This window comes from Amphiura filiformis, chromosome 3 (genome assembly GCF_039555335.1).
Source record: "Amphiura filiformis chromosome 3, Afil_fr2py, whole genome shotgun sequence".
NCBI classification, from domain to species: domain Eukaryota; kingdom Metazoa; phylum Echinodermata; class Ophiuroidea; order Amphilepidida; family Amphiuridae; genus Amphiura; species Amphiura filiformis.
The window spans coordinates 81,728,507-81,755,241 of NC_092630.1; the positions used below are offsets into that span (position 1 = coordinate 81,728,507).

At 34.8% G+C, this 26,735-nt stretch overlaps 1 protein-coding gene across 3 annotated transcripts in view; it reads left to right on the plus strand.

Annotated features, from left to right (window-relative positions):
* Positions 1-26,735, plus strand: part of LOC140149254 (protein kinase C delta type-like) — a 245,718-nt gene that overhangs the window by 34,827 nt on the left and 184,156 nt on the right. For 2 of the 3 annotated variants that reach the window (XM_072171491.1, XM_072171497.1), the window contains exon 3: positions 14,135-14,206. The exons of the other annotated variant lie outside the window; for it this stretch is intronic. The gene's annotated coding sequence lies outside the window, so the exon portion shown is untranslated. The remainder of the gene's footprint in view (positions 1-14,134; positions 14,207-26,735) is intronic. 3 annotated transcript variants of the gene reach the window in all.

A 26,735-nucleotide genomic window follows, 5' to 3' on the forward strand; every position in this document is an offset into this window, starting at 1 on the left:
ATAATATAGCATTGATATGAAGATAACAAAATTTCCATAAAATTGATATTTTAAAGTAAATGAAATAAAGATTTTGACAGTATTCAAAGAGGGTAGATATCTTAGGAATCAAATTTTAGGAATGGTTTTTTACTCATTTAGGACCAATTTTCGCTCTTTGGAATGATTTTCACTCATCTCAGTCCGAGGGTTTCATCAATCTTTTGGTTTGTTTCAGAGTTTCAGAAATAGGTTGAATGCCCCTGATTTGCATGTTGCTAACAGCTTGCAAGTGGCTCTACATTGTTTACATTTTTGCACTAATAAATGGCTACCTTCAAAAAGTATGAAAGTAAAAATGAAATTATTTGAAACTCTTACAGATCCGTATAAGTGCTTTCAGGCACATTGAGGGAATCATACGAGACTTCAACATGAATATTTTACAAGCGAGCTTGTTCACACTTCAGGAGCATCTTTTATGCATAGCTTAGTAGTGCACAGTTCAATTAGTAATAAGACGTTTCATCTCTCACAGGTTTTTGTGTGTCATTCATCAGGCAAAAAGGATGCAATTATTTTCTACCTACTATATCAAGATTTTATTAAAGTAAGTCCTATCAGAAAAGACATGTTCAACAATGCATCATTACCACAGAATGGAGTGCATAAAGTTATTGGAAAGAGGAGGGATGTATAAGAAAGCAGCAAGTCAAAATCTCATTGAGGACCAATTTTTTAGCCCCATATTTGATTGGGACACGTCATGGTTATTAATATTTTCGAAAGGCTCACAAGTGCAACATTTTGGATTCTCACCATGCAAAATGTTATTTTGATGTATTTTGGGGTCATTGTCCTTATTTTGTTATTAGTGAGTGGATGGACACTGATATACTAGCTACGTATCATATCAAGATGTGGTTCTCTGTATACATGGATATGGAAGACCCTGTGGCATTTACACAATGACATTGACTTTAGCCATATCGGATTACTACCAGCAGAACTATTCTAGCCAATGTCAATTTGCTTGTGCCTAGGTGTGAACGTATCCAATACTTAAAAATCCATTATTTTCATGGAAGCTCTCTTTCATGAATACAAATACAAAAATCTATCTGAAGTAACTGTTAAACAGCCAAAAGGAAGAAAGACACTACTGTCTGACATTTAGACACTTACAATCTTTAATACTTGTAAAGAGACACATTTCAGCCATTTTATCAGGCGAAATAAAGTTAGCTGTGAAATGCGTGAACTTAAATTCAATAATAGTTGCAGCTTAGGGGTAGATACATATATGGGTGAGTGAGTGGGAGCTAGTGGAGAAGATGAAGTAGGGAAGAGTACTTGTTACACAACACACATTGGATACATTTGTATGACCATGACTTGTTGACCAGTATCCAATTACTAATGGGGGGTGATGAAATATATGCCAGTTTACCTGGCTGGAGGAATGCTGGATTGAGTATCTTTGTGTGGAGTTAGTGCATGAATTATATGTCTTTATATGGTGGTGGTATTGATTTATTGCGCAAAACTTAATATCTGGTTGCTATTGAATTTTATGTAGCGAAATCAAATTGGCTATGTTCTATATTAGGGGTTAATTGTGACGTCCCATGTCAAGGAGACATTTTTGGGCAGGATCGTAAATGGAGAAATAGCCAAAAGTCTGCCGTGGGGTAATTTTTTCACGATTTGGGTTTGTTGCGAATTTGTGATGTTATTAATGTTTAAAATATTGTCTGATAGTTTCAGACCGGAATATAATGGCATTGTCAATAATATTTTTAAAGGCCGATATCTCAATTTCCAATTTTATAATACCATAACTGATGAACTTCGCTTAAAGGAAAACGTCCGATTTCATTGGGGAAAACGGCGTTGTGGAGCAAAATGTCTCTATATTTAAAATATGTAATAACCTGCCCAAAAGTGTGTCCTTTTGACATGGGATGTCACAATTGATGCCATAGATAGATAGATTGGCAGATAGATTGGATCAGTTGTGGATAGCATCAATATCCTTTTGGTAGTCAGACAGATCAGCAGTGCAAGTGAGCGGTTTGTAATGTGTGGTGTCATCAGTATAGAGCACCAAGGCATTGTCATCACAGAAATTAGAGAGGCTAAGATCATCATCACAGGATGCTACTTTTGTATGCTATTTGAATACTTTCAAGATTTGGAGAGGACACTAAAGCAGCTGCAATCATTTTCATAACATGAAAGAAAAACCAATGTGGGGAAAATTTAATCTGAGCAGACAGCAGAAATGTGTTTTTAGTGAATATTTATTACAAAATGATGTTATGTGAGACACCAGAGAGATATTAGATATCTTATCTGTAACATTTTGTTAACATTCATATAATCAAATGCGGCAAAGCAAGGCATAACAATGCCAGAGGCAAAGTAGTTGATTTTCTGTCTGAGTACATGTATGTAGCGCTCACTCAAATACAGCAAGGGTTATTTCTAACAACATATTTCATGTAAATTTCCCCAAGTAGAGCTTGTGAAAAGTTAAACTCAAATATCTTGAGGATGACTTATGGACTAAAGGAAATGGAGCTAGCTCAGTCGTTGTTTTGATGTTTGTTCAAAATTAGCTGGGAGGCTACCTTTCATGCAACAAGGAAGTTCCATTTAATCTAAAGTAGAAAATCATTAGATTGCAATGTATTTTCTATGTGATAAGTTAGTGCTCAATGCTGATGGATTCACAAAAATAAAGAAATCATTTTAAAGGAGTTGGGGACTGTAACTTATAATAACAAAATTGTCTGTCTGAAACATATTTCTATTTATCCCTGCTAAGAATTTTAAACTACTATATCTATGAAAAAAATGTAAAAAACTCAAAATGCGACCCAACATTTGCAAGTTGCTGGTCCCTGGGAGCAACACAGCCATTTTTTGCCCATTCATACTACTCATTAATTTATTTTTAAAATTTTTTGTCGAAAGCCGTAGCCAGGGGGGACAGGTGCGCAACACCTCCCAAAATATGCTAATTTGAATAAAAAGTCTATTTTTTTCTGTAAAAGCATTGAAAATCAGCCCTTTTTTTAAAAAATTGACTAAAGGTCTACTCTTTTCGGTGAAAACATCAAAATTTGTCTTTTTTAGGTCATCTGAAGGAAAAAAGACCTTATGGCATCACAAGTTGTGGGTCCGTCTGTTTCAGTCAGTCAGTCAGGCAGTGTGTCTGTCAACAATTATTATGCAAGGCTTTTTGGTCTCATTTGAACAGTTTAATAAATCGTATTGCCACCAAACTTATGTCATAGCTGCACTATGGGAACCCTCATATATTGGTGGTGTTCAAGGTCATACATTGAAGTCAAAGGTCATTTGAGGTCAACTTGTAAATAGGCTGAAAATTCAAAATCTGGTCTCACATGAACAGTTTACATCCAATTGCAACCACACTTGAGCCAAATTTGCATTATGGGAGCTTGCATGTAACAGTTGTATTCAAGGTCACATACTTAGGTCAAAGGTCATTTGAGGTCAACTTGTAAAAAGGCTAAAAATACAAAATCTGGTCTCACATGAACAGTTCACATCCAATTGCAACCAAGCTTGAGCCAAAGCTGCATTATGGGAGCTTTCATGTAATGGAGGTGTTCAAGGTCACATACCTTTGAGGTCAAAGGTCATTTGGTCTCACATGAACAGTTTACATCCAATTGCAACCAAACTTGAGCCAAATTTACATCATGGGAGCTTGCCAGCATTGTGTTCAAGGTCACATACTTAGTTCAAATGTCATTTGAGGTCAATCTGTAAAAATGCTGAAAATACAGAATCTTGCCTCACATGAACAGTTCACATCCGATTGCAACAAACCAAAGCTGCATTATGTAATTGTGGTGTTCAAGGTCATGAGGTTTAAAGGTCATTTGAAGTCAACTTGTCAAATTGGCTGAAAATTAAAAAATATTTCACAAAAATGCAAAAATAATGTTCCACATGAAAATTTACTATATGTAGTGTTCACTGCCCATATCTTCGGACGACATATTTAGGACCACTGTCCCCATTTTTTAAATGAAAAATGGCAAAAGGTACACTTTAGAGCCCACTGCACCATCCCAAATTAGATCCTGGCTAAAGGTCTGAGGACGTTCCTTTAATTGGTTCTAGTCTTGACCAACATACAAAAGATGCTAGCATTTCAACCAGAATCTATTTTGTTGAATATGTTAAAGACAGATCTGTTTTGTTTTGAAAACCTTTGTCAGTAATGGATGGCACGAGGATATTGCACGCCTTGAAAGGGTAGCATATTGGACATGTTTTATTCATTGTACTTGCATCAATTCAATGGTTAAAGGTACAATCAGTGAGCGTGTTTATAGTGAATATACCGCATTTTGAGTATACCGTATACGATAATCCTTGTATATGTACCGATACCCTTGCTGTTTATTATTATATTATTATATACCAACTAACATTATCGTACATTTGCAATGACCCCGAGGTCACTCAGGGAATGTGTAAATATTGTGGCGCGAGCTATAAACAGCCCATTCAACAATATGATCATGGCGGCAAACATGTAGCTTCTGTTTTGATAATTATTGGGGGTGAGAATCGTTCCGAATGTCCTGCACGCATTCTACGCATCATGAAGATGCTCCTACTTCCGGTAATACCGCACACAATTTATACTTTGTTTATAGTGCAAATATCTCGCGACAATATCCTTCGGTTGAGAAGGATATCGATGTACCGTACATACATATACTGCTAGTGTTTATAGTGGGCAAGTATCCGGATAATTTCTGACAGGATAGAAATTATACCGCAATGTACCGCACATCTGCTCCCACTATAAACACACTGAGTGATGTAAGCATTCTGAAATGCATGGAAATACAGATGTTGGCATATTTGGGATAAACTTATAATGTGCTAACGATATGGTGCTGGCGAACACAATTTTAAGCCAGACATTGAAAATGTTTCTTTATCTACAGAATTTGATGCATTTTGATATCATTTAGTCAGGGTACCTCATTTGAGACGACAGTGCAAATGGTCAATATACCTATGTCTTCACTCTCATGCCAACGGTCAAACATTCAACTTTCATTTCATCAGAATGAAAATTAAGCAGAATGTTTGATAGGCTAAGTTGCTGTAGTCCTGATGATTGTACTTAGTGAACAATATAAATATAGCTAAACAAATTCTCAGGAAGGCAATTCATATAATAATGCATACAATTATTGTAAGCAAGCATTTTTCAATATGGCTTCATTATAATATGATCGATTTAATGCAGTGAAGTAATCATGATAATAACACTTATTGTAAACATATAATTTCTGTGGCAACATTATTTCCTTTAATTTAAGACAGTCACTTTTAGTGTAGGAATAAATATTTGTAAATTTAAAAAAATGGTGGTAAAATGACATCTGGGTGCCGTGGACTCCGTTTTTTGCAACAAAACAACATTTATTTATGGCAATATAATATTGTAAATAAAGTGTCTCATGAAATTTACAAAGTTAAAATGCATGAGGCAAAATGTAGTTGTTTTATAATTATCATAAAGGATTTGGTGCCTGGGAAATAGTACTGTCCTTGAGCTAGTGCAGAGAGACAACGGAAACCTAAGGAAAAGGAAATAGGAAGTGAGTTGATACTGGATGGTCATGTGGGTTATCAGTTGTGTTATATTTAACCCCAGCGGTGATAAATACTAAAATACTTCACTGTCTTGAGTAATCATCCATACATGAATTACCATGATCTTATATCACTCAATTCAACCATAGGCCTTCCATTTACTGTATGGGGATTACTTAAATTGTTAAAGCACCTATTACATTGACCCTAGAAGTTCTGAGAATATTTTTGAGAAATTTCAAAGCAAATGCAAAGCGGGTGTAAGATCCCAGTCTGTTCATCTTGTTTTATTAACTTTTTTCTATTAATAGTGACATAGCCTACATGTAACAAGTAGTGACTTGCAGGCCAACTTGAAAATCCTAAATACCCTGAACTGATCCAGAGTCCAGACCAATTAAAAGTGGATTGGATTTTAACATTTTCATACTGTACGGGTCGTGGGGATCAGGAAATATATCAATGGGTTGGGCCGGGTTGTGGCGAGTTCTCACTAAGTTGAAATGGACTGGGATCAGGATCACCAAAAAATAATAAATTTAATAGTATACTAGTAATATTAAATAATATAAAATTGCATACGTTTTCATTCGCATTGTGAGAACTGAGTAAGCATAATACAATTGTCAAATAATTAAACACAACACACATTACAACTTTTTTTTATATAAAATGCTAGAGTGAACATTAAGCCCATGAGGAGTTACACAGGTCAAGAACTTATATAGGCACCTAGGCACTATAAAAGACAACCACATGGGCCAATCAGTGGTTCACATCAGCTTAGGAACAACAAGAGTAAAGGGGTACAGTAAAGCATCAAACACATGAAAAAAGATGCCTATGCACTCTGCTTTTGAAGAAGGATGGTGCGCTGTTGTCAGATATGTCCCCAACTACTTCATCTGGTTGGCAATTCCAAACGTGAACTGCAGTGTGAATGAAGGTCCTGCCAGTAGATATGGTTCTAGAAACTGGTACTGTAAGAGCATAGCATGGCAAGGCATGGACAAGCTGGAGCATGTTGCTCTTCTGTCTAGCAGTGCCTTCAGATCTGGAGGGCGTAAACTGGTGTGCATTTTGTAGAGGACTGATGCTGCAGCCACATGACGTCTTTGATGGAGAGATGTGATGTTCAGTTCTGTACTTGTTTCCTCTTCGCTCATGCCTATGATTCAAAGGGCCTTCCTCTGGATAGAGTCTAGTAATCCTAGAGTGGTGGCGCTGGCACTCATCCAAGACAGTGAGGCGTATTCCATCACACTGCGAACTTGAGCCTTGTAAATGGTTGCTCTGCCTCTGCCATCTTCTCAAGCTATTTTTTTATTTGGCCTATAAGAATTGACCAAGCATCAATGGTTGATTGAAAGATGGAACTAATTTGGCTCTATTGCCTTATGTATATTTGGGGGAGGGGGGAGGGGGGGGGGGTCAGTAGCATCATTAAACATTAATTTCTTGCATTTCAACCAGTTCAAGTTGCAATTAGCTGTAAAAAAGGACTCAACTAAGCACCATTGCCTTTCATGTTTTAATGATGTATTTGTGTTTAAAATGTTTTACTGGTGATGAGGTAACATCAACAAAATTGCTCTATATAGAATGATAAATCATAGAATGATAAAATGATAGAATGATAGAATGATAAAGTTAGTCACCTGAAAAATAATACTTATAGAATGATAAATATGTATGAATAATAATGTTTCTGATTAATAGGACCCAGGATAAGACAACATGAACTAAATGTCGATTTACTTAAATTGTAAATTCAAAGAAAATAAGCACTCATAATATACTCAGTATAATTATGTTCTTCAGCACTTGCCAGCACTCTTGCTTATGCACTCTTGCTTATGCACTAGATGATAACCGGAAGCTAAAAAACAGTTAGCCAGCTAATATAGCAACTGATTGGATGTTTCTGTCATAACAAAATACCTGATGCTACTGACCTGCTTAGAGTTCCTAATTGCGCATCACCTGTTTTTCCTGATCCTGAGTGGTACAGTGTTAAAGGCAATTTGTGACAGCAGCACCTGAATAACTGTTACAAAGTCATTAAACTCATTTATTATCTTCACGTTCCATTTGTTAATCCACCTGTCATAATTTTGTCTATAAAACTTCTTCATCTCAAATTTTTAGTTTAAGATATGCCTTTATTCACTGCTACAGTTGTTTCCCTGATAATAAGGGTACATGCTCAGCTTGACAAAGTGATTGAAACATACACAATCACCTCTTACAAGAAATCATTAATATTGTCTTCAAATGTTCACTAATGCAATAAAAATACCATCTGTTAAATGGGTGGATGAACTTTTATTTTTGCAAATATGACTTCATTGCAAAAACAAAAGTGCGCATTTTGTCACTTTTTCGTTTGCTTTATTGTAGTCAAAATCAATCTACCTTTGCCAAAATAAAATGTTTGATTTTACATGCATGCAGCAACAACAACAACAAAAATACACCAAATACAATATCTAGGTCTGTTGAGCCCATAAATCAGCTTTCCCCCAATCACTTTATAGATATTATGCTAAATACTTCATTTTAATACTCTTGAAATTAAAGTCTAAAATTATAAAGCAGATTGTAGACATTTAAAAAAAAAACTTTCTGAAAGGTATAGCTGCACCTTCAATTTATTTGTTTGTTATTTATTCAGGAAAATTCCATCAATACAAAAGTACTGGTCTCCCTGGAAGCCCTGATAACATACATAACATTCATATACAAATAACACTATAAGAATATGAATAATTAATATACAAACATAGAAATATAGAACAAGTTCAAATTAACAAATTAATGAAGAAGGCTATAATAAGTTACTTGATGTCTTTAAACACAAACAAAATTATATGGCATTCTTGAACTCAGTCAAGCTTAGTGAATCCAAATTGGCATAGAGATTAAAAGGAAGTCTATTCCATGAAATGGCAGCTCTATAATGAAATGTTCTCTGCCCAGAAGATAATTTCCACCTTGGAACAACCAAATTGTTATGAGATGTTCTTAGAATGAGTAGAGGAGGTGAAAGTGAATTGAGATGACAAATAACGTGGAGCAACCTTCTTGAGACATTTAAAAACTAAAATAAGTAACTGCTTCTCCCACATACTATCAAGTTTAACCCAGTCCATGTCTTTTATCATTTTGTCCACTATTGTTCTTATTCTGTCTATTCTGTAGCTCATTTATGTGACAAGCACTAAAATTTAACCAAACAGAGCTGCAGTAGTCAAAGTTAGGAAAACAAGGTCTTGGACAAGTGCTGATCTAAAAGGAAGATATTTTTCACTCTACAAATAACACCAATACGTTTTGATACATTAGAAGAAAGATAACTAACATGCTATTGCTCATCCCAAGTAAGATGTGGATCAAATGTAACTCCTATACTTATACTTATCAACTCTTTCAATGCTCACACTTTTATAAATGAGGGATATGTTTTTATAATTAATTAAAGCTTGCCTTGTTCCAAACAACATCAACTTATTTTTCTTAGTATTTAGAGTTAAATGATTAGACTGAAACCAATCAGCAATTTTCTTCAAATTTGCATTAAGATTATTTTCCAGAACAGTGGGGTCAGATGAGCTTACTAAAAGAGTAGTGTCATCTGCATACATTACACGCTACTTACGGCCTCTGGTTATGATTCACAAATATTATAAATAATAAGGGTCCCAATATTGAGCCCTGTGGAACACCAATATCAATATTTTAAAAATTTGATAGAGAAGAATTTATATTTACAGCTTCAGATCTACCATTAAGATATGATCGAAACCAGATAAGAGCTTTACCTTTGATTCCATATGAACTAAGTTTTTGAATAAGAAGGTCATGGTTAACAGTATCAAAGGCCTTCTTTAAATCTAAAAAGATTGAACCTGTAACTTTGCCATTATTCATGTTAATTATATATGATCTGTCACATCTGATAGAGTTGTATTAGTACTATGATTACGTCTAAAGCCTGATTGACATGGATTTAAAATATGTTATTCAATGATTATGGTTAGAGTAATATCTGACAACAAAAAGCTAACATTAATTTTGTATAAACATATCTTTTTTTGCTGATCTTCCATTTTATTGTCATCTCTCAAGAAATGTGATATGAAGAAATCAAAATGAGTGTTGAACTTCCATGGCCAAACATATTCAATTTGCAGTTTTCTACATTGTAAATAATGATAAAAACATGCTTTGTAAATGCCACATCCAAAGTGAATAATTTATTTCTGAGAGGTGAACATAATATAGAATTGCTTTAACAATATATCACAAGCTTTCATTTGTTTCTGAGAGAGGAATTGTATAGTTCATTGCTTTAACAATAGATTATACAAGGGATATTTTATGTTTGTTTTGACGGTATCTTATAAATGCAATTCATTTCCCTTGATTGCATCACAAAATGTGATGTAATAAATTGACAATGAAATTCACCCATTAATAATGCTTCTGCTTGCCTGCCTGCTGGCCTGTCTGCCCTCAAGGGTATCTTAAAAGGCAGGATTAGTAGCAATTGTCTTTTGCATACTCTAGCAGTATTTATTCATAAAATATATAAGAGTATGAATCCATATCCATACTATTCTTCGACTCTGGTAGTTGTCTAAATGTCAAGGATGTTATTTGATATTTTTGGAGATTTGTAGTGAATTTTGATGTTTATATTTTGGTTTTGGTTACAAAACATTTGACAACAACTCCTTAATGCATAGGCATATGTTGCATCATGATCAAATGTATTAAAACTTGACATTTATGCTGGTCCACCTTAATTTGAGTAAACAAATATGATATGAAATAGTTTAATCAATCCAGAACAACACCAAATATGGACAATAAGACCTTTGACCTTTGCTGTACAGCAGCATGTATTGATCTAATGAGAAACAGTACACATCAAGAGATCACATTTCTATCAGAATTGCAATGAACAATATAATTTGGATCCACATAAATGACCAGAGTTGGTTTTTCATTTGGATTTGGATAATTCTTTAGAATTTTGACTGTGTCCATTTGAAATTAAACCAACCAGAATGTTAGCTCACACAGTAAAGGATAGAGCTCATGTACTGGATAATTGTGGGCATTATAATGCAATACTCATGTTCCAATTCCATATTTGACTCTCTCTTTCTGACTAATAATGTACAGGCTATCAGTACTTGTACATTCTGGGATGTAGCCTACATTATGCAAATACACACAAGGAGGTTTTGCTTCCAGTTATGTTCAGTTTCATTTATATCTTTGTAATGGAAAGTTGCCTTGAGTGTCAGTGTATAATTGTGCCAAATGTTGTTGATATGTAAAAAAGAGAAGTAATCATGATGTATTTGGAACAGAGAGTCAATATACTTTTGCCAAAAGGTTCCATATAGTTGTAATAGAAAGAATCGATCTAAAACAATGATAAAAAACATGATAAAAATGGGTTTAGGTGCATATTTTGATCAGAACTTTACACCATGTTTGTCATTGATTGGTCTCAATCTATAAAATATCAAGAACAAATATATAAGGAAAATGCCTGCATAATGCCTAATGGATACTCTGCTGTAATATGCTGCCATACTTTTGTCTGTAAAGTTTGTTTGGCTTATACAGCCTGTCTCAAAAAAAATTGTGCAAGTGAAAATTGAACAGACTAAACGGCATTCGAGAGCTAAGACTATGCCCTTGACGTTGATGTAGGCATTATTTCACATTGGTATTTTCTAATTGCCACAGAGGGCGCTTTTCACTTGCACAATTTTTTTTGAGACAGGCTGTATAAGGCGAAAAATAAGATTCAAACCATTTTGTATTGTATTGATATAGAATGGCGTGCATGCAATTAGGCACAGTGCTTACACTAGTTGGGCATTGCGCACGCTTGTGTGAATTTACGCGAGCGTGAGTTGGGACTTTATTGATGCGCGCAGTAACAAACATTGAATAATTTTTACCCAATATAAGCCAAACAAACTTTAGCAGCATGAATTCACATAAATTCAATGTTATATATCACAATTGCGAGGTAGTGATTGCTGTTGTTAACTTGAATTTCATATAAAACCTTTTCTGAACCTAAGCATGCAGTGCTACAATATATTGTGGCAGGATTTGTGGATAAATCTCCTTCTCAAATTCAATACTAGACTAATACTAGTACTCTGTAAATGACCAGAAAGTCATCATGTGGTGAGATTTTCTGTTTGCAGAGTTTGTAAATTTCTGGCTAAAATTTCATCTCTGCTACAATTTGGAGTATACATCCGGCAATAGTCTTGCACACTGTCTGAAATTAATGAGCCCTACAAGATATATCTTACATCACTGCAAATCACAAGTTTTATTTATTCTTGACTTGAGTTCTGCAAACGATTGGGTGAAAGATTAACACAATTCATCATTGGGCAGAACAATTCCTAAATGTACATTTTCACTGTTACCATTTGGTAATACTAGTTACCAAAGACAAATCATCCAATATCATGATATTATTATTTGGCAGGGGATACAAAAACTACCTGACTGTTCAAAGATGTTGTTCTTTTATTAAGTGTTCTTGCTGTCCCCTGTAAATGAAAATAGCTTCAAATTTGACATTTCGTACTGTTCCCTGCTTGCAAAATGGGTACCAGTAAAAAATGTACATACTATGTTTTTTTCTGCCCAGTGACAATATATATCTTTGTATGATTGCAGGTTAATAGTAAATTAACACAGCGTATAAGAGCAGGTCTTACATTGTGGACTATGGCAGTATCCCCTTTGCATCTTCATTGGCATTTCTTTAAACACTTTCAAATTTCTGTGTCAGTTTTGAGGAAACTTGAAAAAAACTTTTAAGGGTTAGTTGTCATCAATCATTTAAAGAACAACGGTATAAAACCTTATCAGTTAGAACAATGAAGTTGAAACTTTGTATTTTCCCTATGAGGATGCTGTTATGTTTGTTTTTGTGTGTAGAGCATCCATGTTCCATCTGCTTCAGGATACCAATGAAGATGGTACAAATTGTATCATCAGGATGAATCTACCAGCAAGTAATTCTATGGCTTTATGTGGGTTTGTTCTTGGTTTATTATGTGAGTGGGTTGCACTACTATGAACTACCTGCCTTAGGATACCATGAAGGATAGCATATAAATGCGCAAGTGAGGTAATTCCTCAACCTACTTCGGATGTTGCATAATAGAAACCTGGATATGGTGTATCGCTGAGTAAAAAGTAACCATTCATTATTGTGCGGTACTACCTTGCTCCATTACTGATTCCGGTAGTCATGCTAGTGTTTGGTTTGTCTATCTGAAACTGTTACCCACCTCTCTGCTGATGCACAGTATAATTGAGTGATTTTCAGAAAAACTACAACTTGTATTACAAATTATCATAATTATATTCAAATATGTGTGATAAATCATTCAAAAGAGTACAAACACCTTAGTCATGTTAGTATTGATTCAGTAGGTCTTGTGGCATACTTTTGATTTACTTAAGAGAATGCCAATATTGGTTGCATAAAGAATGTAGCTGCATACAATGAAGTAGTGCTAGATGAGGAAGGTTAGTGGTTAAACATTAATGTTCAATGTTGTCAATCCCAATCATTCATCTTGATATTTACTTGGGTGTAAGCAAGAGTGAAAATTAAAAATTCTTTGAACTCAATTGAGATAATGCATTGAAAAACCTGCAAAGACATTGAATTTGTTAAAATATTCAAATATACAGGTATCATAAACAACAAGCGTTTTCTACTAAAACCAATTTCGTATCAGGACATGGGTCAGTTGTCCAGGAGTGGGGGATGGGTAAAGATAAAACATTTCCCAGGTGTACATTAGTTTGGCCCGAATAGTTCATTGGTGCCATATATATCAGGCAATTTGGATTAAGCTTTGTATCCAAGATTAATTAAGGGCTACAATTACATCTCTCAAAGTCAAAGCAAATCACCCAGGATTTGAAATATGGTGTTTTAAAAATAATTATAAGTTGACAAGAATTAATAAAAACAAAATAACCAAGTCAATAAGTCATTCATTAACTTTGATTGTCTTCATTTATGAAGTATCACTGTAATAAGGGTAATACAAGTCAAGTCAATATTATCAATTGGAAGATGAAATTAAATACCAACTTGTTGGATAATATCCGATATCCAGATCGGTACTTGAGGCCTATTCAATATAATAGTGTCAATATCTATGCTTCTTTTTATAGCATCTTGTATGGCAAGTAGGTAAAGAGCAGATGACTATTGCATCCAGAGGACATGCTTCAATGTAGTCATCTCTGGCTAATTAGCAATTGGTGTGAGGGAGTCCTATGTTGGGTAGTTAAATGTTTCAGGGTCTGGCCCATTAAATTAATATCAGTCAAGTTTGACTAGCCAAAATAGGATGTATTTGACAAGCCAAATGTGAATCAGCCATTTAACCATTTTTTCCCTTTTTGCTTATTTCTTCTACAGGATTTTAAGGATTTTGAATTGGAATTGTGATCAGCAGAATTCACACTCAATAAGCAACCACAAAAGCATAAAGTAAGTACTTGATAAAATGTAATAATTCAACAGATGCTGAAGTCCCATGATCTGCTCCCGGGATTTGCTCTTCCCCATCTGACACATTAGATTGGTAGAGCATCGGTCCAGTGATCCAAAGGTCCCAGATTCTGTATGTTCTGTGATTTATTTCCATTGGCTGTTATTATTCATCTGGAGACATGTTAAAAACCATTGTCTTAAAAGTATTCTTGTGTGACTACCAGATAAATTTACTTCATGGAATACGCATCAGACAATAAAAAATTTAATCACCGAAGGGATCTCCAGGTGAACTGTAACATGGTACAATTTTAGAATGCAGGAGGAAATGCAAGTATTAAGCAAAGTAAAACAAATTTATTTGACTAATAATATTACTCTTTTATAATGCAAAAAAGAGGATTGTATTTCACTGACATGCAGATCTTGATATTTTCCACTAGATGAACAAAATGCAGAGGAAAGTTTCTCTAATTGTATCAGTTTGTTATCAGTTTTGACTACAATGAACTAAATTTTCCTTAATTAAATTCCACACATGCAACTTGTTGGTGACATTTAAGTACAAATGTCTTTTATGTGAGGACAAAGGTTCTTAATTAATGCAACATACACAGTCTTTCAAGGGGTAACAAAGTGAATAACATTGATTACATTTCACACATACAGACTTTTGACATTTAAGCAAAAGTTGTTTTTAAGTAAGTTGACAAGGATGAAAGATTGTAATTAATGCAACTTGCAGACAGTTCTTGAATAAAACATTAATTATGATAGGGAGTTAATTCATATGACAATAACCAGGCTGATAACAATTCAAAAGATGAATTGTCAGTACTGATAGCGTTACTTTAGAGAGATCTTCAAAGGGAGAAGAGGAACATTTTACATAGATTGATTAATTACAAAGTATGAAAAGCGGTATCTGAATGCCAATCACCTGAGAGCAGGGCATGGCTTTGAGATGCAAATATTTTGAATTTCTGTGTGTTAAAGCTCAAAGCATTTTTATCCCCCTGGCTTTAGCCATAAGGGAGATATTGCGATAGTGTATTCCTTCTGTATGTGTATGTATGTATGTATGTTCCATTTTGGTTAGGTTTTGCTTTCCGCCTATTTTCTCGGAGACTAGGGGTCGCACATTCCGTAAAATTGGTGGGTGGGTGGGTGCATCTTGACCCGAGACAAACAGTTTGTATTGGTTAGTGGATCAAGGTCACTGAGGTCATCCAGTGGTCATCTGAGGTCAAATTGGTAAAAACTGTCATATGTGCATGAAACTTGGTGGGTACAGTCTACATTCAGAGCCAAATATTTGGAAGGTCATTTCGGGGTCACCAGGGGTCATCTGAGGTACAAGTTTACTGACCGCCCAGTCAGGGGGATCATGTGGTCCGAGAAGCGCCTATTTTTAAAGAAAGTGGATCTATCCATGATAAAATAAGAGACCAATAATGTTTCCAGAAAATGCTATATGCATTAGAGACAAATCAGCCATCAAATCAGTCAAACAGTTGAATTTCTGCACTTGTCTGCTGCAAAAGGAAGAAGAAAATTATATAGCCTAAAATCAGATCCCTTATAGAGCTTGTTATCTTCTGGTTTCCTAGATGCAGAGCTATTGTCTTACAGCAAACACTGAGAGAGGGAAGTATTCATTCATTCACTCTATTTGACCATCTGTTAGCTTCAATTTCATGAACATGGGATGGTAGCTGTCTCACTGTTCTTCACTACTTAGATTGTCTTTGTTCCTTGGAATTAGCAACAAATTGTCAACTATATTTTGAGACCGTCATGTAGACCACCACAACTGGCTACCACGGCTACAGTAATAATGTTTGTGCTTTTGCTCAGTTTGGACCAGCTTGTCATATATGATTGTGGTCTTCTGTATGGATGGTACAGGTAGACCAGAGGTATGGATGGTGGTAGCATCATGAACCAAGATATGGATGTAGGTTGTAAGCTAGAAACCTTTACTTGAGAACATTGCATCATGTAAAGATGTAGAGTTTGAGGAGGGCAGGTGAGCTGGTATGAAACTTAGGGAGACTTTGAGCTCAAATTTGGGATTTGATCTCTTGATAGAAAAATGCCACTCATTGAAATCAGAATTAGCCATTCAAATACCTTGAAACTAAGTACTTGCTACAAGTTTCCTTCAACCATTTTTGAATAAAATGGGGTTTTTTCATGTTTTATCCCTTTATCTTTATAGAGACAATCTGGAAGAAAAATTTAGGGTTTTTAGGTAACATTTAATAGTCTGTATGCCAATCAAAGTTTTGTTCTTACGAAGAGAGAATACATAGCATGATCTTGGAAAATATGTCAGTGGCAAAGAAATTGTTCTTTTGTAGATAATGCATTGAGAGCTGTGATCAAAATATAGTATTATCAGATGAGGACTTGATCGGATTCTACATTACATCAAATTTTTGAGTAGCAGCCAGGTTTAAAAAATGGATAATCCACAATTACGTAAACTAAACCCCTTCCAGATCAAATTCCATTCAGGCCTTTAGGTTCTTTGAAAAAATCTGGTTGGAGGAAAAAACTTAGCCAGAAAAATAACTTTGCTTGGTCATAATCCTCATAATATGTCAAATGTGATCCGTAATAGCACGAATGAGCGTAAATGTCCTCAATTGTATTCTGAGTTACAGTGTAAAATGGGCATGAAGGTCGTATTCATAGGTACCTCAATTTGGTGCTACGTGTACCTCATTTAATGAGATACACGTAGCACCAAATTGAAATACCTATGAATATGACCTTCATGCCCATTTTACACTGTAACTCAGAATACAATTGAGGACATTTACGGCTCATTCGTGCTGCACGGTCACAAATTGTTCTGCTTATGGAACTTAAATGTCTTTTATCAAATTATGTGTAATACAAGCTTGCAATGTCTGGCACGTACCTGGTTGATAACTTACATAACATATCCAAGGGATTTTGATTACATTTATGCTGAGCGCAAATCGTGATGGGCAGATTTTTATTTAATATTCCCTGCACAGACACATTAGCCATTTTCAATTCCTGAAGGACATTTTAATACATAGCAACATTCAATATGTAGAGCTATGAATGGTGGTACATTTTGGGTCATGGCAATTTCCTGAAGCCAATGTTTGTTGAGAAAGGATAAGGCAAGTATGTTGACAATGTGCTGCAGAATTGACAGCGCAGGATGCTGTAATTTCTGTCTCTATCTGACTCTGTGACTTAACAATGACCTGTCAAATCTACTCAGGAGCACATGTCTTTATAGACTCTCAATGGATAAGAAGCTTAGGGGAAATTTCAAATATCTTGACGAGTTGCCTCAGAATTTGGATTTATGAGATTCTCACTGAAAATGTAGGACAGTGTAAAATCCATGGGAACAGTGCACCTGTTTATGTTTTCTTTTCATCATTTTGCCTCCATCGAAAGTCAATCACTCCATACTCCAATCTTGACTATACTTTCATTTATTCTGACAATGCACCAGTAAGGAGCATTCTTTAATCCACATCTTTATCTAGATATGACTTGTCCCATGTGTGCTGGGGTCTTACACTGCATAGGAATAAATAGCATGCATGCATTATCCATCCCAAATCTCGTTAAATTTCGTCATTTGCACAAGCATGATAGAAAGTGAGGATTTTCATCTTGATGATGTGTCTGTGCATGCAAGTGATTAATGCATAAAAACCATAAGGAAAACTATAGAAAAGTCATATAAAACCAACTGCTGATATGATGAACTTTCAGTATGTTGGCTTTTTATGTTAAAAGACCAATGATTCTTTAACAGGTTTAACTTATTAAATGAGCAAAGTATGATCATTTCACTGTCTAATTATTACATAATTACTTACTTAGAAATTAGCCCCAAGTAAAAAAATATATATATATATGTAGCTCTATTTCCACAATAGCATGACATGCACCTGAGGTCTGACTTTCATAGCCAACATGTTCCAAATAAATCTGTTTGTTTTTCAAATAAAAATTGTCTATTATGATTAAACTCAGACAGATAAGGTGATGAAAATTAAAAAGTGTTAGTTGATAAATACCTAGCAGCCAACCATAGTGAACTAGACAAAGTCAGGTAGCTCGTTAGCCCATTTATGTCATGACCAATTGACACATTAATTGATGAAATTATATTGGCTATCACTCATTTTTGTGGCAGATGAAACACAGTTTGGATTCATAATTTCCCTTGCATGAGTTACTTCATTATTATTTCTTTCTTTCTTTCTTTCTTTCTTTATTCCTTCCTTCATAAATATATAGCAATATTTTCATGATATCAACCACATTTCAAACCTGTGCTGAAGCTTGTACAGTAAACTCCGCGAACTGGCAGACTGAGTTTATAGAAGCAGTAATAAATTCCATTACACTAGTTATAAATCACAGTGCCACTGCCTTCACAGCAAATTGATATTCTGACATGTTATATCCAATTGTTGTGGCAAAAAGGATTGAGCCAGTATGCTGATAGCTTCTATCAAGCAGTATCAAGACACTTTATTGAACATATGTGGTGTGATCAAGCAAAATTAGTCTGAAGTCGGACATATATTCAATTTTCAGTTTCTAGAATTGTAAACTGCATTTGCAAAGCTACATTTTGCAGAAACCCGATTGAATTTAGACAACCAGTTCAAAAGATATGAGTAGTTGAAGAGTTTCCAAAACAGTAGGAAACAAAAGGATATTGTTCCTTTGTTTGGCCATATCAAAATCAATATTTCCAACTTCCAACTGATTTTGCTTGATCACATCACATATAAATTTGCTACGCTATCAGATGACACTATATGTAAGTTACCAAACAGTAATCTGAATTAATTGGCTACTATCTCACTAGCTAGAGGGCTAGACAGTACTTTGAATGGGTGAAAAAATGAATTATGATAGGAGTAAATCCATATGAGTGTTACTGATAATAAATTACTATAGGCACTGCTTACATCATTTTGTAATGCAGAGGCAGGATTTAGAGAGATCTTATAACGAAGAACAGGATCATTTTACATATTGATTAATTGCATAATAAAGTGGTATTTGAATGCCAACCACCTGAGCAGGACCTGTATCTGAGGTTTACTCTTTTTGTTCCGTTCCCCATATTAAGAGACTCCCCATATTAAGAGACTTCGCTAAATTAGTAGAGAAGTTGTGTTTTTTATTAATTGTATTTTAATGAATTTATATGAAGTATTTTACAAATGTAGATCTATACATGATCCAGAATTGATCCAGAAATACTATATGCATATAGAGGCAAAATTGCCATCAAATCAGTCAAACAGTTGAATATCTGCACTTTTTTCTGCTGCAAAAGGAAGAAGAAAATTGAGTAGCCTGAAATCAGATCCGTTGTAGAGCTTGTTATCTTCTGGTTTCCTAGATGCAGAGATATTGTCTTACAGCAAACATTGAGAGAGAAGGAAGTACTCATTCATTCACTCTATTTGACCACCTGTTAGCTTCAATTTCATGAACATGTTAAAGGATGTATATGAGATGGTAGTTGCTTGGGGTTAGCCATAAATTGTCAAGTTTATTTTGAGAACTTCATGTAGACCACCACAACTAGCTACCACTGTCACAGTACTAACAATGTTATGACAATACCTTGTTTGTTAATACCTTTTGCTAAGTTTGAACCAGAGGTATGGATGGTGGTGATGGTGCGGGTGATGGTGGTGGTGACAGCATGGACTGGACTAAGATATGGATGTAGCTGTAAACTAGAAATCTTTATTTGAGAACATTGCATTGGGTTTTTAAAAAGATAATCCCCAATAAGCTAAACCCTTTTAATGTTTTGAGAAAGTCCGGTTGGAGAAAAAAAATATGAAAAGAATTCTACATGATCAAGCAACATCCTCATCATATATGCCAGATTGTGATGGTTATGAAATTTAAATGTCTTTTATCAAATTTTGTGTAATACAAGCATGCAATGTCTGGCACGTACCTGGTTCAAAGCTGCATACTTATATAAAATATCCAAGGGATTTTGATTACACTTATGCTGAGGGCAATTTGTGATGGGCAGATTTTTATTTAATATTCCCAACACAGACACATTAGCCATTTTCAATTCCTGAAGGACATTTTAATACATAGCAACATTCAATATGTAGAGCTATGAATGCTGGCACATTTTTGGGTCATGGCAATTTCCTGAAGCCAATGTTTGTTGAGAAAGGATAAGGCAAGTATATTGACAGTGTGCTGTAGAATTGACAGCACAGGATGCTGTAATTTCTGTCTCTATCTGACTCTGTGACTTAACAATGACCTGTCGAATCTACTCAGGAGCACATGTCTTAATAGACTCTCAATGGATAAGAAGCTTAGGGGAAATTTCAAATATCTTGACGAGTTTGGATTTATGAGATTCTCACTGAAAATGTAGGACAGTGTAAAATCCACGGGAACAGTGCACCTGTTTATGTTTTCTTTTCATCATTTTGCCTCTACTGAAAGTCAATCACTCTATACTCCAATCTTGACTATACTTTCATTTATTCTGACAATGCACCAGTAAGGAGCATTCTTTAATCCACATCTTTATCTCTATGACTTGTCCCATGTGTGCTGGGGTCTTACACTGCATAGGAATAATTAGCATGCGTGCATTATCCATCCCAAATCTCTTGAAATTCTCTCATTTGCACAAGCATGATAGAAAGTGAGGATTTTCATCTTGATGATGTGCCTGTGCATGCAAGTGATTAATGCATAAAAACCATCAGGTATACCATAGAAAAGTCATATAAAACCAACTGCTGATATGATAAACTTCAGTATGTTGGCTTTTTATGTTAAAAGACCAAAGCTTCTTTAACGGGTTTAACTTACTTAACGAGCAAAGTATGATCACTTTACTGTATAGGATTGGGAATTTGAAATTAGCCCCAAGTAAAGAAATACATGTAGCTCTATTTAGCATGACATGCACCTGAGGTTTGACTTTCATAGCCAACATGTTCCAAATAAATCTGTTTGTTTTTCAAATAAAAATTGTCTATTATGATTAAGCTTAGACAGATCTGGTGGTGAAAATTAAAGAAGGTTTGGTGATAAATACCTAGCAGCCTACCATAGTGAACTAGACAACATCAGGTAGCTTGTTAGCCCATTTATGTCATGACCAATTGACACATTGATTGATGAAATTATATTGGATATCACTCATTTTTGTGGCAGATGAAACACAGTTTGGATTCATAACTTCCGTTGCATGAGTTACTTCATTATTATGGAATCAGTTTTGACCCCCTGACATATGTGGGGACAATGTAATCATCCAAATGGTTTCTTTCTTTTCTTTTCTTTTCTTTTCTTTTCTTTTCTTTTCTTTTCTTTTCTTTTCTTTTCTTTTCTTTCTTTCTTTCTTTCTTTCTTTCTTTCTTTCTTTCTTTCTTTCTTTCTTTCTTTCTTTCTTTCTTTCTTTCTTTCTTTCTTTCTTTCTGTGGGTGGAAGTAAAACTGTATATTTTTGTATTATATTATTTGCATATTTATGAATATGAATGAGTTGATTTGCATATTTTGCCTACATTTTCATTAATTCATTCATTAGCTTAAACATAATAATCGATCAACTTCAAACTTGGTATTGTGATAGTATATGGTGGCTTGATGTGCATTACATTTGTAATGCAGGGGCAGGATTTAGAGAGATCTTATATTGGAGAACAGGATCATTTTACATATTGATTAATTGCATAATAAAATGGTATTTGAATGCCAACCACCTGAGCAGGACCTGTATCGGAGGTTTACTCTTTTTGTTCCGTTCCTCATATTAAGAGACTTCACTAAAATTAGTAGAGAAGATGTGTTTTTTATTAATTGTATTTTAATGAATTTATAAGAAGTATTTTATTAATGATCCAGAATTTATCCAGAAATACTATATGCATATAGAGGCAAAATTACCATCAAATCAGTCAAACAGTTGAATATCTGCACTTGTTTGCTGCAAAAGGAAGAAGAAAATTGAGTAGCCTGAAATCAGATCCCTTGTAGATCTTGTTATCTTCTGGTTTCCTAGATGCAGAGCTATTGTCTTACAGCAAACATTAAGAGAGAAGGAAGTATTCATTCATTCACTCTATTTGACCACCTGTTAGCTTCAATATCATGAACATGTAAAGGATGTATATGGGATGGTATTTGCTTGGGGTTAGCCATTAATTGTAAAGTATATTTTGAGAACTTCATGTAGACCACCACAACTAGCTACCACTGTCACAGTACTAACAATGTTATGACAATACCTTGTTTGTTAATACCTTTTGCTAAGTTTGAACCAGAGGTATGGATGGTGGTGATGGTGCGGGTGATGGTGGTGGTGACAGCATGGACTGGACTAAGATATGGATGTAGCTGTAAACTAGAAATCTTTATTTGAGAACATTGCATTGGGTTTTTAAAAAGATAATCCACAATAAGCTAAACCCTTTTAATGTTTTGAGAAAGTCCGGTTGGAGAAGAAAAATATGAAAAGAATTCTACATGATCAAGCAACATCCTCATCATATATGCCAGATTGTGATGGTTATGAAATTCTCGCTATTCGCAATAAGAGGCGCCGCCAGCGGTTTGCGATGTAATCGTGATGTATCATGGGAAAAGGTCGACATCCAAGTCCGCGCATAATACTGAATATTACCATGCTATTACATAGGAACACGTGACAATATTTTTTAGTTTGTCAAAATAAAGGTGTTACACTCGAATTGATACTCAATAATACTTAATAATGTGATTTGAAATGTGCACAATTAATTTTTTCTCTATCGATTTGCGTGTAATACCGTTATATTGACAAACTAAAAAATATTGTCACGTGTTCCTATGTAATAGCATGGTAATATTCAGATTATGCATGATTATTTTCCCATGATACATCACGATTTTCCCATGATACATCACGATTACATCGCAAATCTGCATGGCGCCCTTATTGCGTAATAGCGAGAATTTAAATGTCTTTTATCAAATTTTGTGTAATACAAGCATGCAATGTCTGGCACGTACCTGGTTCAAAGCTGCATACTTATATAAAATATCCAAGGGATTTTGATTACACTTATGCTGAGGGCAATTTGTGATGGGCAGATTTTTATTTAATATTCCCAACACAGACACATTAGCCAATTTCAATTTCAATGAAGGACATTTTAATACATAGCAACATTCAATATGTAGAGCTATGAATGGTGGTACATTTTGGGTCATGGCAATTTCCTGAAGCCAATGTTTGTTGAGAAAGGATAAGGCATGTATATTGACAATGTGCTGTAGAATTGACAGCACAGGATGCTGTAATTTCTGTCTCTATCTGACTCTGTGACTTAACAATGACCTGTCAAATCTACTCAGGAGCACATGTCTTAATAGACTCTCAATGGATAAGAAGCTTAGGGGAAATTTCAAATATCTTGAGGAGTTGCCTCAGAATTTGCATTTATGAGATTCTCACTAAAAATGTAGGACAGTGTAAAATCCACGGGAACAGTGCACCTGTTTATGTTTTCTTTTCATCATTTTGCCTGCACCGAAAGTCAATCACTCCATACTCCAATCTTGACTATACTTTCATTTATTCTGACAATGCACCAGTAAGGAGCATTCTTTAATCCACATCTTTATCTCTATGACTTGTCCCATGTGTGCTGGGGTCTTACATTGCATAGGAATAATTAGCATGCATGCATTATCCATCTCAAATCTCTTGAAATTTCTGTCATTTGCACAAGCATGATAGAAAGTGAGGATTTTCATCTTGATGATGTGAATGTGCATGCAAGTGATTGATGCATAAAAATCATAAGGTAAGCTATAGAAAAGTCATAGCGGTATAAAACCAACTGCTGATATGATGAACTTCAGTATGTTGGCATTTTCTGTTAAAAGACCAATGTTTCTTTCGTGGGTTTTACTTATTATTATTAAACAAGCAAAGTATGATCATTTCACTGTATAATTATTACATAATTACTTGGGATTGGTAAATGTAAAAAAATATATGTAGCTCAATTCCCATAATACATGTACCTGAGGTCTGACTTTCATAGCCAACATGTTCCAAATAAATCTGTTTGTTTTTCAAATAAAAATTGTCTATTATGATTCAGCTTAGACAGATCTGGTGGTGAAAATTAAAGAAGGTTTGGTGATAAATACCTAGCAGCCTACCATAGTGAACTAGACAAAGTCAGGTAGCTCGTTAGCCCATTTATGTCATGACCAATTGACACATTGATTGATGAAATTATATTGGATATCACTCATTTTTGTGATAGATGAAACACAGTTTGGATTCAAAACTTCCCTTGCATGAGCTACTTCATTATTATGGAATCATTTTTGGCCCCCACACATATGTGGGCATAATGTAATCATCCAAATGGTTTCTTACTTTCTTTCTTTCTTTCTTTCTTTCTTTCTTTCTTTCTTTCTTTCTTTCTTTCTTTCTTTCTTTCTGTCTGTCTGTCTGTCTGTCTGTCTTTCTGTCTTTCTTCCATCATAAATATATAGCAATATTTTCATGATATGAACCATACTTCAAACCTGTGCTGAAGCTTGCATCCATCACATCAACATTTTATTTTATGTGCACTTGTGGAAGATAAAATTATATGTAACACTTAAAAAGATATTCATTAAAGGAGATGTACAGTAAACTCCATGAACTGGCAGACTGAGTTTGTTGAAGCAGTAATAAATTCCATTACACTAGTTATAAATCACAGTGCCACTGCCTTCACAGCAAATTGATATTCTGACATGTTATATCCAATTGTTGTGGCAAAAAGGATTGAGCCAGTATGCTGATAGCGTCTATCAAGCAGTATCAAGACACTTTATTGAACATATGTGGTGTGATCAAGCAAAATTAGTCTGAAGTCGGACATATTCAATTTTCAGTTTCTATAGGATTGTAAACTGCATTTGCAAAGCTACATTTTGCAGAAACCCGATTGAATTTAGACAACCAGTTCAAAAGATATGAGTAGTTAAAGAGTTTCCAAAACAGGAAACAAAAGGAAACGGTTCCTTTGTTTGGCCATATCAAAACCAATATTTCTAACTTCCGACTGATTTTGCTGGATCACATCACATATAAATAAGCTATCAGATGACACTATATGTAAGTTACAAACAAGTAATCTGAATTAATTGGCTACTATCTCACTAGCTAGTGGGCTAGACAGTACTTTGAATGGGTGAAAAAATGAATTATGATAGGAGTAAATCCATATGAGCGTTACTGATAATAAATTACTATAGGCACTGCTTACATCATTTTGTAATGCAGAGGCAGGATTTAGAGAGATCTTATAACGGAGAACAGGATCATTTTACATATTGATTAATTGCATAATAAAGTGGTATTTGAATGCCAACCACCTGAGCAGGACCTGTATCTGAGGTTTACTCTTTTTGGTCCGTTCCCCATATTAAGAGACTCCTCATATTAAGAGACTTCACTAAATTAGTAGAGAAGATGTGTTTTTTATTAATTGTATTTTAATGAATTTATATGAAGTATTTTATGAATGTGGATCCAGAATTGATCCAGAAATACTATCAAATCAGTCAAACAGTTGAATATCTGCACTTGTTTGCTGCAAAAGGAAGAAGAAAATTGAGTAGCCTGAAATCAGATCCGTTGTAGAGCTTGTTATCTTCTGGTTTCCTAGATGCAGAGCTATTGTCTTACAGCAAACATTGAGAGAGAAGGAAGTATTCATTCATTCATTCACTCTATTTGACCACCTGTTAGCTTCAATATCATGAACATGTAAAGGATGTATATGGGATGGTAGTTGTTTGGGGTTAGCCATTAAATTGTAAAGTATATTTTGAGAACTTCATGTAGACCACCACAACTAGCTACCACTGTCACAGTACTAACAATGTTATGACAATACCTTGTTTGTTAATACCTTTTGCTAAGTTTGAACCAGAGGTATGGATGGTGGTGACGGTGCGGGTGATGGTGGTGGTGACAGCATGGACTGGACTAAGATATGGATGTAGCTGTAAACTAGAAATCTTTATTTGAGAACATTGCATTGGGTTTTTAAAAAGATAATCCACAATAAGCTAAACCCTTTTAATGTTTTGAGAAAGTCCAGTTGGAGAAAAAAAATATGAAAAGAATTCTACATGATCAAGCAACATCCTCATCATATATGCCAGATTGTGATGGTTATGAAATTTTTAAATGTCTTTTATCAAATTTTGTGTAATACAAGCATGCAATGTCTGGCACGTACCTGGTTCAAAGCTGCATACTTATATAAAATATCCAAGGGATTTTGATTACACTTATGCTGAGGGCAATTTGTGATGGGCAGATTTTTATTTAATATTCCCAACACAGACACATTAGCCAATTTCAATTTCAATGAAGGACATTTTAATACATAGCAACATTCGATATGTAGAGCTATGAATGGTGGTACATTTTGGGTCATGGC